The sequence below is a fragment of the Petromyzon marinus genome, chromosome 16 (genome assembly GCF_048934315.1).
Source record: "Petromyzon marinus isolate PM22_M1 ecotype Great Lakes invasive population chromosome 16, UKy_Petmar_22M1.pri1.0, whole genome shotgun sequence".
NCBI lineage: Eukaryota > Metazoa > Chordata > Hyperoartia > Petromyzontiformes > Petromyzontidae > Petromyzon > Petromyzon marinus.
In genome coordinates, this window is record NC_133682.1 from 6,582,146 (window position 1) to 6,594,177 (window position 12,032).

Sequence of the window (12,032 nt, forward strand, 5' to 3'; positions counted from 1 at the left end):
ATTGCAGTCTACGAGACGTCGCTGTACATTTCATTACCAAGTCGAGCACGGGGGTGGGTAAAACAAAAATCTCTTTACGTCTTGTTTCTAATGTGAAAGGACAGTGTTCATGTAATATTAACCACTGCGAAGCTAAGGGCCCGAATTTCAGCATTAAAGGCGAGGCATTAGAGGCGCTACGCATAGTACTCGTCGTGTCGTCGCGGTCTTTAAAAATCCATACTATACCTATATAGATTTCTCTCTGTGCCTGTGTGTCTCTGCGTGTGTCTTTGTGTGTCCGTGCGTCTCTCTCTCTCTCTGGGTGCCTGTGGGGAGCCGTGGCGCAGTAGTTAGCGGCCTTTTGCTCATCAACCACGGCGAACTGAGTTCGATTGACGATCAGGGCCAGCATCAGTGGTGAGTGATATCCGAACCGATCCTGGGTCCTTCTTAAGGTCGACTCAGCCTGAAATGTGTGTGCGTGTGTGTAAACAGCAGCACTGGAGGGAAAAGGCCGGGCGGACGGGCGGGCGTGATGCTGCTGTGCCGTTCTGACCTTCATAGGTGCTCGCTGACAGCACCTTGCTGCAACAGCTGTTAAACGCAACGTGGCAGAGCGTTTGGGGAAACGAGATGGGCGGCGGCGGCGTGGGCGGGGGGGGGGCGATGGTAGCGTGTATCTTTGTCTCCGCGTGCATCTCTCTCTTTCTAGGGGAAGTTACATTTTTTTTGCGTTATGTTGCCCGGAGGATTCGCGTGATGAGACTTGGCAGAGGGCGCGCCACAGCTGCAGCCCCAGGGCCGCAGTCGCGGCCGCTCCTCGGCGGCTGAGACGGCGTCGCATGCACGGGGTGCGCGTCTCGCAGATGCTCGCTCGCTCGCTCTCTCCGTGCGACGCGAACAGGTGGTCTCTGCTGGGCAGCCGGCTCCGCGTGCGGGACGATTTGCTCTCGATGTTACGTGCGCGGGCGAACCCTGATGAAACGCTCATACACACGCGCGCGCGTGTGCGCGTGTGTGTTCGCGGTTGTCGGTTCGTGTGGGTAGGGCGTAGGTGTATTTGTCTTTGCGCTGCGAACACCGGCGTTCCGAGTTCGAGTCCCTCTCATCAGTGACGATTATCTAAACCGATCCTGGCCCTCCCCTAAGTCGACTCATCCTCAATTGAGTACCTGGCGCGCTGTGTAAACATCGCCACTTCGGAGACAAAGGCGGCCGAGCGTGGTGCTGGCCACCCACCCCCTCGTATGCCGTGCTGGCCTTCATAGGTGCTCGCTAACAGCACTTGCCCTAACAGTCTGTTAAGGCGATACGGGGGATCTTTGCATTTGTTCACATCATCATTTGGGAGACAATGGAGGCACCCGTGATGCTGGGTAAACCACCACCCACGGACCGCCGTGTCAGCCTTAATAGGCGCTCGCTAACAGCATTTGCTCCAACTGTCGGTTAAGGCTACATGGTGGATCCTTGTAACTATTTTTACGTGTGTAGGTCTGTGGATATGCACATTTGCACGTTCGTATATCCGTCTTTGTCTCCATGTTACGGGTATTGCGCGTGTTTGTGTGTGTGTGTGAAAAACTGTGGCACTACACTACGAACCGGGCAAGCTGAGTTTGATTCCCGGCCATAGATCGATATTAGTGGCATTTAGTATCTGTACATTCTGCGTGTATCTGGGTTAACAAATGCGATGCGTGTACCGTAGCGAGGAGCACGGCACATCGCTCTCTCGAGTGCCATGCTGCCCCTAAAAGGTGCTCGCTAACAGCACGTCCCCCCAACACTCTGAATGGCGACACATTGGGAATGTTGCGAGTGTCCTGCACCGCTTTTTTTTCCAGCCACCGGGGGGGTTCGACTCCTAGTCGCGGTCAAACATCAGTGGCCATTGTCGTATGAACCTGGAATGGGCGTTCTTTAGGTCGACTGGGCCAAAAGTCAAACACCTGCAGCGCTGTGGGAGACCCAAAGTGGCAGCGCATTGACCGTTTCACCACACCACGTGTCGTGGACGACATCTAGAGGTGCTCGCTAACAGTCATTCAACAAACCGTAGCACAAAGGGCGATCTGTGTGTGTGTAGCGGATGAAGCTTGTGTCCATTTCTTTTTTTTTCGATTGATCATTTGTTATAATAATGTGACGCCAACAATATCTTCAATAAACCTGCATCACTGAATCCTCATCTTGCTAATGCTAATTTAACTAAACATATTCACCAATTAACGCTTAACGATACTCGCAATAGCAATAAAAACGACAGCTTTATAAAAACAAAACACCTTTATGTAATTAGGGGATGCTTATTTTCTCGAATAAGCTCGATAGATTCACCGAATTGCAATCTAACCTGTCAATCACAACCAATCAATCAACTCTAATAATTATTAAGCAGGTCCACCTGCACGGCTGTCCTGATTATGATGTCGTGGCGCCTACATAAGGACCCGGCAATCAGAAAGCTCACGACTGTCGCCGAGCGTTTGTTTATTTCTTTAGATGCCGTTTGTAATCCCTAGCGAATCGGCGGGCAAAATTAACAGAACATTTTTTACTCTTTAACATTGCGATGTTTGATGGGGGGGGGGGGGGGGAAATGCCATTTTTGCCCACGTGACAGCTTTATGTTGTTGGCTCTTTCGGGAAGTGGAGGGTTACAATTTGATTACAAGTGAACACACTTAAACCTTCACGATCATCCAACCAAAAAATACGAACTCTCCCAACCCGACTCCTGGAGTTCTCAACATCGGTCGCGAGTAGCTGGTGGTGTGAAAACACGACCACCTTGGGGTGACAAAGGTGACCGGCCGTAGCGCTCGACACACCGCTGCCTGGAGTCACGTATGCCGCCCTTAATTAGGTGTTCTCCAAGTACAAGCTGCATCACGATGATGCCATATGCAGCATGAGCGTAACTCAAAGCGCCTCAAGCAAATATAAATAACCGATGTCATTCACTCGCATTATCGATGCTCGATTCGTGAACGCGACTTCTCCGCCACGATGTTGACTCTAAAATTTCAGCCGGACAAACCACGTGTGATGACGTACGTGACTGAGCGCATTTCTCTCGCGTGAAGCATAATTATATAACTCGGTAACAAGTTCAGTTTATGTAACGATTACAGCGCTTTGAAGAAAAGTATACTCCCCATAGAGGTTAGTCTGTTTAACACGTAGGCTCTTGCGACCAACATGCAGAGGGTTTTTTTGGGTTAGATCGCGTAAATAAGTGTTGTTAAAGTTGTAAATCTTTAGGATTTACTCTCCAACACACCTGTGTGCTGTACTGGTAACGAATTGGCATGTTTTGTTTACGTGACAAACCATGCTAATTGGATTTATTTTGTTTATCAGGCAAGGCCCACTGAGCTCTGTAGCTTTATCTTTCAGACGCAACCTGGCCACAAATGATAGATCAACGGAGTGAGATTTGTACATTTCTAGCAGCCAAATACTCTAAAGTTTAGAGTGTAAACGCATGTTTCTAAATGTGGAGGGAAGATCCAGAGGGGGGAAATCCACGCGACAACGAGGAGAACATGCAAACCCCAAAATATACAGGCGGGATCGAACTCACGCCCTCCTGTATACCAGGCGAGGTAGTTAACATCCCGCCACCGTGGCGCCCGACGACTCAAGCCATCCCGCTCGTCTTTAAACAAAAACAATCTACTTCTGGTGTACGAGACAGCCCGGCTCGTAAGGCGATACGCGAAAGGCGACTCGAGGCGTGAGGCTCGCGTACCGCACGCGACAAGTAGGGGAGGGGTAGCTCTCTTGCGTGATATGAACGAGAGAAGCCTTCCCTTTGTACGAAATGTCAAGCGGTTAGTCCGGCGTTACCTCCACAACCAGCCAATCGCGTGGCTCTCCGATGCGTTCTCGGTTTGGGGTGGGGGGGGGGTTACACCAGCGCGTGTATTCGACACGATGCCCGACGTTTTGCTCCACGTGCTTGGAAGATGATTGTTGGTGGGGGAGGGGGGGGGAGAGAAGCACCCAGCACGTGGTGCGAAACGTCGGACATCATCATGCCGATCAACACTCGGGACAGCTCGAAAACACAGCTGCATGGCACGATGGCGCAAACCTGCGCAGTTGTACCGCCACACGCCTCTTCATTTCCTCCTCTGTGTTTGTGTTGCGCATTCCAAGCGACATGCTTGTGCCAGCTCCGGTTCTCACCCCCCCCCCACCCTCTCTCTCTCGCTTCCTTCCATTTCCTAGGTATTCTGTAACAGTGATGTTCAATCGCAGTTTGTAGAAGCCCCCCCCCCTCCGCACCGATCTCTTCCCTGCTGACCGACTGCGAAGTCTCGCTCGAGTCCGCCAGGAATCGCCCTCTCAATTGCTCGCGGCTCAATCAAACACTCTGCTGCACCTGCAGTCGTCGCCACGATGCATCACCCGGCTTATCTATCAATTATTAACAGTTCTTAACACAGCCTCCTCTCCCTCCCCCCCCTATTTAGCGGTTGTGTGCGCAGATTGGTTGCCAGCACCCTTGGCCATCCCATCCCGTCCACCCCCACTCCCCCCACTCCTCCCAACCCCCCGCCCCCCTCGTGATTATCCAGGTGGTGGTAAAATATTGAATGGGGGGGGGATTGTGATTTTGAGTAAGGCGACGTCATTTGCCATTATGTTTCCGTAATTCTATTTCACTCGGCGCTAATGTGGCTTGGATATTTTTTTGTTATTGTAGTTGTTGTTCTTGTTGTCGTCGTCGCAAAGTAAAATTTAATCATGAGCAACTTAGCGCATTTCGCAAGCAATGATTTGTCACGCGGTTGCGTTGTCATTCCCAGTTTTGTTCGAAGGCTCCAAATCATTGCTGACTGTCACGGCTAGCCCCCTCCGCTTATCTCGTAATTTGTTTAGTCGTGAATGACATGACCCACATGGATGAAGTCTATTACCCATGTGTGTGTGTGTGAGAGAGAGATTTTATTTCAGTAAGATATGCAATTAATTATAGAACAAGTCAAAATTACATTATCCTCCCAATATTAATACAGATGTTTGTGACCGGTCTGACTAATTTGGGCAATTAATTATAAACTTTTAATGCAATCAACGTTATGGAATCTGTTTGTGCCATCAATTTTAATTATGTATCTGTTTAAATGTAATTCCCCAAATTAAAAAAAAAATAGCAATTTAACACCCGAGGCATGGTTTTTGCGTTTAATTGGACTGCCTTTACACAGTATTAAATAACCCACCACGATCAAACGACAACAAGGAGTCTTAACTTGCAAATGAAACGCAGACAGGACTTGGAGATGGATATTGAACTTGCCATAACGCTTTGAGTAACAAGTGTCTGATTGCAGGTAGATCACTCCACTTTAATTTCACCTTCCACGCGAGTTGGTACAATGGTCTTGTTTCTGTATACGAACCCAGTAACCAACAGTCTCTCTTTGATGAAGATGTTTTAATTAGTCTGAGTGCATGCTCGCCTGGTTGAATAACATATATATTTAGACAGAACATCTGTCTTATAAGTCGTGGGAAGTCACACATCATGAAAATACAACTAAGTTATTATTTGATTGGATATATAGGTACAGTATATATTTTTTCATTTCTGTTGCGAGGCAGGAGGAGCAACAATGAGTGAGTGTAAGATTATATCGCGTGATGTAACCACTTCATCGATGTATCCAATGGACGTGTAACCAACGATGCAACGAGCCATCAATTAAATCAATTCTTAGGCTCACGATTCACGCATTTGATCGTGCGCATAACTGAACTTCCTCCTAAGACTCTCCACCATCGCTAACCGTATTACAATGACTCTCGTCCAACTCAAATCAAAGAGGCCAGCATTTTTTTGGCAGTCTTTACTCTGAATGAAAAGGGCAATGAAATTCCTAGTAATTTAAAGTTACACAAATGTTGATGAAACTTCAAAGTGATGAGATGCTTTCCAAAGAGCTTTAATTCCCTGCACATTGTCATGTAACGTTGTTTAAATTGTCACACTGCAGATAACACCATCCCAAAACATACGTCGCTTTGAATAATGAATACATTTTTTTCTCCGAGAAGATAATGAAATTTTGCGCCTTCTTTCGTGCGAAATTGTTACCTTCATATGCAGAGCATGCGCCGCTTCAAGATTTAGACGTGTGCTCATCGTTCACCGTACAATCGGAAGTGCACACTCGCTGCTCGATATCGATAGTTTGGAGAGAGAGAGAAACAACCGATGGGAATCGTTCAGCATTGATCCCATCCACGCACGCTTTGGCGCTGCGACGTTTGTCGAGGCTTTACACATATCAGAAGAGACGTTTTCTACAAGCCCCGTCAACTGGTGCCCTATCAAATAACGGGGCACGGTGGCAAGCCGTTTTTACAGATGAATGTTTAAGCGACGGATCCTGGGGCCCTTGGCTTTTATTGATGGCATTATGAATGGCCACTATTACGCCCCTACCATTCTTGAGCAGCGTATGATCCCACATGGCCAAAAGACCGATTGGATGCAGGTTCATTCGTCAAACGTGATGGCAAGCCCCGAGCACGCGTTCGGAAAAACCGCTGCAGCGTTCCGACACTGAACTTATTATCGCGCTCGCCCCTGCTATTGACGACGCTGTTGTCGCCTACAAAAAACAACCCTCCCCCCCCCCCCCCCCAAGTCCATGCTGCTCTGCCAAGTTTCAAATCAAGATTTACACATTCTAAAGATGTAAACATTCTGAAAAATGCCAAGATTACCCCACCCCCCTTCCACCATATTGAGTAAAAATAAAATCAAAGCAAAGCTATATCTGTGAATTTATTGATTAAAAGCAAGGCTACATGGATTCATTAATTACTGAATGTTGCTTTGCTTGGATTAGATTGTTTTTCTTTTACTGAATATGCTGATGATGGAGGGAGGAAGGGCATTTTTTCGGTTTCACGGATAATATTGGCATTTTTCAGTTATGGATATGTCGTGTTCGGTGGGTTAACGCGTGGTTACTCGCCTATTCCAAGACGTTTGACCAGCATGGAAGAGTAGGCCAAAAAACAATCCGGGGGGGTTCTCTCGAAGTCCCTCCCGTGGAGGGTGGCGGCGGGGGTGTGGGGGGCTCTTCTGCCAGCCAAGTGTACTTTTAACTTTACCTTGGCATTTATTTTGCGTGACAGTCGCAGCACCAGCAGAAGTAACGCACACAACGCACTCCCTTTGAGGGGGTGGGTGGGTGGGTAGGTGGGGGGTGGCATTTTTGTGGCTCAATGGCTGAGACGTAAGTGGGCTTCACCACAAGGGCCAGCTTGCACGGTATCGACGATGCAACTTCTGCCGCCGCCGCCGCTGCTGCTGCTGCTGCTCCTGCCCGCAAAATTCCTGCAGGGAATGACCCACACTGCGCCTGCCACCTGTCACGGTGACAGATGCCGACGAGCCGCTTGACATCATTGACAAGAGACCTCGCGGAACATCGCGCGACGCCGGCGTTGTTGTCACGATCCCACGCAGGAACGTTTCAATTCACCCCCGCAATTTAATCGTGTAAATAGATACACGACACGTGCTTGATGAGACACACAAAAATAAATAGCTATGTAAATAATGGCGACTTGAGTCTTCTCCTCCTCCCCCTCCCTCCCACACACCCTCCTCCTGCAAAGGAGATAATGAATCTTAATGTGAGGGTGGGGGGGGGTGGGGTTATCCGGTGGGGAAAAGGGGAGCCGAATTGAATTGTTAATCCGGTTGTCGCCGAGTCGCCGTGTACAGCAGATGTTAGCGGCTCTGTGGTCAAACAAATTAACGATGCCAATCAACCTTGCTCCTCCAGGACTCGGTGGGAGAGCCTTTGCAAAGTGTCCTAATGGCACTAATTGGAGCCGTGTTGTTTACTGACGTCGCATATTGGAAGGAAAGGCAGGCAGGCAGGCAGGCTGACAAGCGGAAATAAATGCGGATGAATAAGGATCGCGTGAACGGCTCCTCCGGGCGTGGCGCATTTTGGGTTGTCGCCGCGCGTTGAAGCGGCACGAAGTCCGACGGTTCACCCCCCTGCGTGCGCTGGGAAGCTTCTTTCAGCGCGTAGCAGCGTAACGCCGAGCGAACGACACCTGTAAACACCTCGGAGAGCTGAGCCGTCAAAACCTGTGCAGTAGTAGTAGTAAGAACCGTGGGAAATCCATAATGCAGGTTTTTGGGTTAGTTCGCGGAAATATTGATGTGTCGTTAAACCCGCCACCACCCGACACAGCCAATGAGTAAGGTTTGTCACCCACAACATTTACTGTCCAACACACCGCCGTGCTGTACTAGTAACGAATTGGCATGTTCTGTTTACGTGACAAACCTTACTAACTGGCTGTGTCGGGTGGTGATTGTGGGTTTAACGCATTTATATTTTTACGCGATGTAACCCAAGCCTACTACGTCTTAAACGCTGGGAAATGTTCGTCAACAAGGGGTGCAAATCAGATGCTGAAAATAAGTTTCGTAATGATGCATTTATTCATCGACGACCGTCGGTTATTAAGCTCACAATAACGAATCGCGGGGGTTAAGAATCAATATTCGTTTTGACTCTCCTTATGATCACCTTATGAGCAACGGAGTAAAACGTTGGTGGACGATGTGGTGGCATAGCGGGCACAGCTGTTCGCCACCAGTGCAGGCCTGAGTTCAAATCCTGGCCATGATTAACGTCATTGAGAAGAGATATCTGATCCGGTCTTGAGTCTCCCCATCATCAGCCCACATTGGCCAGTGTAGTGAAGTTAGGCCAAAAACTAACAAAAAAACCCCGTGAGTAACAGAAGAACTGGATTGACAAAGGGCTGCACGTGACTTGCGTTGTATGTCACATGTTCGTGTGACCTGGCAGCCACGAGAAGCCTCTATTGGGATCCTCACTTCAGTGTGAATCAGTTTTGTAATGGACTTAAAACAGTGTTAGTCCAAAGAGGTTGCTACGTGATGAAGAAAATAAGAATAAGCTTAACCTTCTATGGCAATATACCCGGCTTTTCAGATGTTCACGCACCAACTAGATATCTATTGCAAGGCACCAATTCTCGATTAACCACACATGCTTGTGGCAAAACACGCAAACAAACGTGTTCTGATAATAAATGCATTGTCTTTGAAACTTATTGCCAGAGAGGGTAACGCCTATTCTTATTTTTCATCATGTTGATACTGGCAGAAACGTCCCGTGCCTTCCTGTGTGTCATCAGCGCGTTCGTGATGAACTGGACTGCTAAAAGTGCCGATAACAAACCTTCAAGATTATTACTTCACCTCAAAATAAAAACAACCGATTCCTGGATGAAATCTGGACAATTAATTGAATCACTGGGAGGCGTCAACCTTGAGACACCTGCTAACAAGTTGTACTTATTGAATGATAATTGAACTTCGAAGCCCGATTTTTTGTGATGAACTGATCAATCTATGTGATCGCATCACGGAACTCGTCCGGTATAATTCCCATTTTTTCCAGGTCTGTGTCTGAATTTTTGTACAATTTTGCCCCAGCGAGCTTTTTAAAATAATTTTGGCAATGTTTAGCAATGTTAGGAAGCCACTGGAGCTATGCACTTTTAAATCTAGGGAAACTAATTTCTTTATAACAGCTTTTTGTGTTGGGGTTGTTTCCCTTCCCCCACACCTCCTATTAGCACGGTTGGCTACGTATGGTGCGAAAGAAGTTCAACATACATTCAACATTCCCAGCGTGAGCATTGAGCGATGCAAATTGGGCCCTGTGTCGTCTATTTATCCCAGGCTGGGAGAGGTGGTCTAAGAGGCGGCGGGGTGGTTCCCACATCCCTTCCGGAGTCAGCGGTTCAAAACATAGCCCCCTGCAACGGATGAGACTCTTAACGCCGCAGCATGAAACCCCTTAAATACATTCGAGGACCCACGAGACGTTCTCTCTGCTAGGTAGGCCTTTAATCGCTTGTACCTGTCAAAAAATCTAGCAGCCGCTCCATGTCAACGTATCGGCATGGTGAAGCACTTTCAAGCAACCTCCCGTGACCCGCACGTCATGGGTCGTGGGATGTTCATCAACCGTACTTCACCACGCTGGTCAGTGTGGGTTGGTGAAGGCCTGGGAGTGCAGGCGTGGTAGCTTAGAAGTACAGTAGAGCAATGGGGCTTCGGCACTCCCCTCTACTGGTCACCACGTAGGTCTCCATGCCTGTGACTAGCTGTTTGCGGTACGTTGGTTACCAATCGAAGCACTATGCAGCCTCAAACGGCTTCGCTTCTGAGTAATGTCGAGATCGGGCTCACACGCCAAGTGATTTGGTCAAAGGATCTCAATATACTGAAATAATTGTGTTTTTGGGTGGTCAACATTTCGTGGCATCATTTGCATTAAATTTATTGTGTCGTGGCCTCATAGCCCAAATTTCAACTCTGACATACAATTAGGCATAGCAGTGGTCCGGTCGTTATGGCAGTGCGCTTTGAACCTGGTGACCTGGGTTCGAGTCCCGGTCACAGATAACATCGGTGCAAGCGAGCGATATGTAAACTGGTCCTAGATTTTGATTTAAAGCTTTCGTGTCTGCAGGAATTCATATTCTTGGTTCTTTCGGTAAAGTCACGTAGAAGGGAAACAATAAAATAATAAAAATATAAAACAATGAAATTCTCACGACGTTTCGACTGCAAAAAAAATCTTGCTGTGGTTTTCACACCTGATGATGATTGCTTGTGTTGCAGTAGAAACGTCGTGAGAATGTTATTGTTTTATATATTTTATTTTATTTTATTGTTTCCCTTCTACGTGACTTTACCGAAAGAACCAAGAATATGGTCCTAGATTATCCACCTTAGCCAACCAGCAGTGATCAGCATGGTGAAGTATGGCCAAACAAAGCTCCCACGACTGAACGGCATTGGAGAGGCCTTCATCCAGCAGTGGATTTGCAAAGTGATGTCAAGTAATTAATTCGTTCGTTGCTCAGTCCGCTTGTCCTGGTGAGGATCGCGGCAGCAGCATGTTACCGGGTAAGGTTAACTGGGCTAATTGGGCTCTTTTTCAGAAGCGACCTGGCCACAAAAGGTAGATCAACGTGGAAATGTATAGCAGCCAAATGAACTAAGCGCATGTTCGTAAATGTGGAGAGAGAAAATCGGAGGACCCAGAAAAAAATCCACGTGACCACGTGGAGACGGGACATGCAAACTCCAAATATACAGGCATCAGTGTCAGGATTGAACCCACGACCTCCTGTACATCCGGTGAGGTAGTTAACATCTCGCAACGGTGATGAGATGTTAACTACAGGCTAACTAGCCAGTCTACTCAGGGAGCCTCTGCTTTGTTTCGAGGTTGGTACAAATAAACAATAATGCGCACGTTAAGCGCTTCTGCACGTGGCAATTTGTCTGCTTGTGACTCATGTGGTGGAGGTTCTTAACGACGCAGAATGTCCTCAGATTATTACGTGGCTTGAGATCCCAAAAAATATAATTTTATTCATAATTCTACCTGCAAAATCATGATAAGTATATGAAGATGCTCTTTTGAACATATTCTTAAATTCCTATATTTCCTGAAAACTATACAGAACCTGGACATGGAATTGTTGAGTTGTGTGGTAAGGTTGGTAACGATTTGTTTATGGGTTTTTAGATGTTCATGAAAACATCTAAAGTGTCCATGGAGGAATGGTTACACCATATTTCCCAGGCATGGCAAAAAGCTGCCAAGTGGCTCCCTTAAAAAGATAGTGAATTATAAATGTAACGGGCCATTACAATGGCTGCCTTAAATTTATATAAAGCAATAGCGGCACATTGAAACACTTCATAAATGTAAATAATGTGTAATTTACTGAAAGTAAAACAGCGCAGTGCGTGTGTAAGCTATGTCGAGAAAGTGAGGGATATATTTGATTGTTTGGACAGGTGAATTATGAGCATCTGAACGGAGCGATCACTTAGCCAATGCGAGTCGTGTTTCACACCGCTCTGGTTAATATCTCATGCAGCACGTGAGCAAAAGTGACATTCAGAGACGCGGTTGCATCTTCCTATCTCGCATCTAAAT

General features: G+C 47.4%; 1 long non-coding RNA gene across 1 annotated transcript in view; it reads left to right on the plus strand.

Annotated features, from left to right (window-relative positions):
- Positions 1-279: 279 nt before the first annotated feature.
- LOC116942925 (uncharacterized) overlaps positions 280-12,032 on the plus strand; it is a 143,434-nt gene continuing 131,681 nt past the window's right edge. The window contains exon 1 of the long non-coding RNA XR_012941815.1: positions 280-399. This is a non-coding gene — a long non-coding RNA (uncharacterized LOC116942925). The remainder of the gene's footprint in view (positions 400-12,032) is intronic.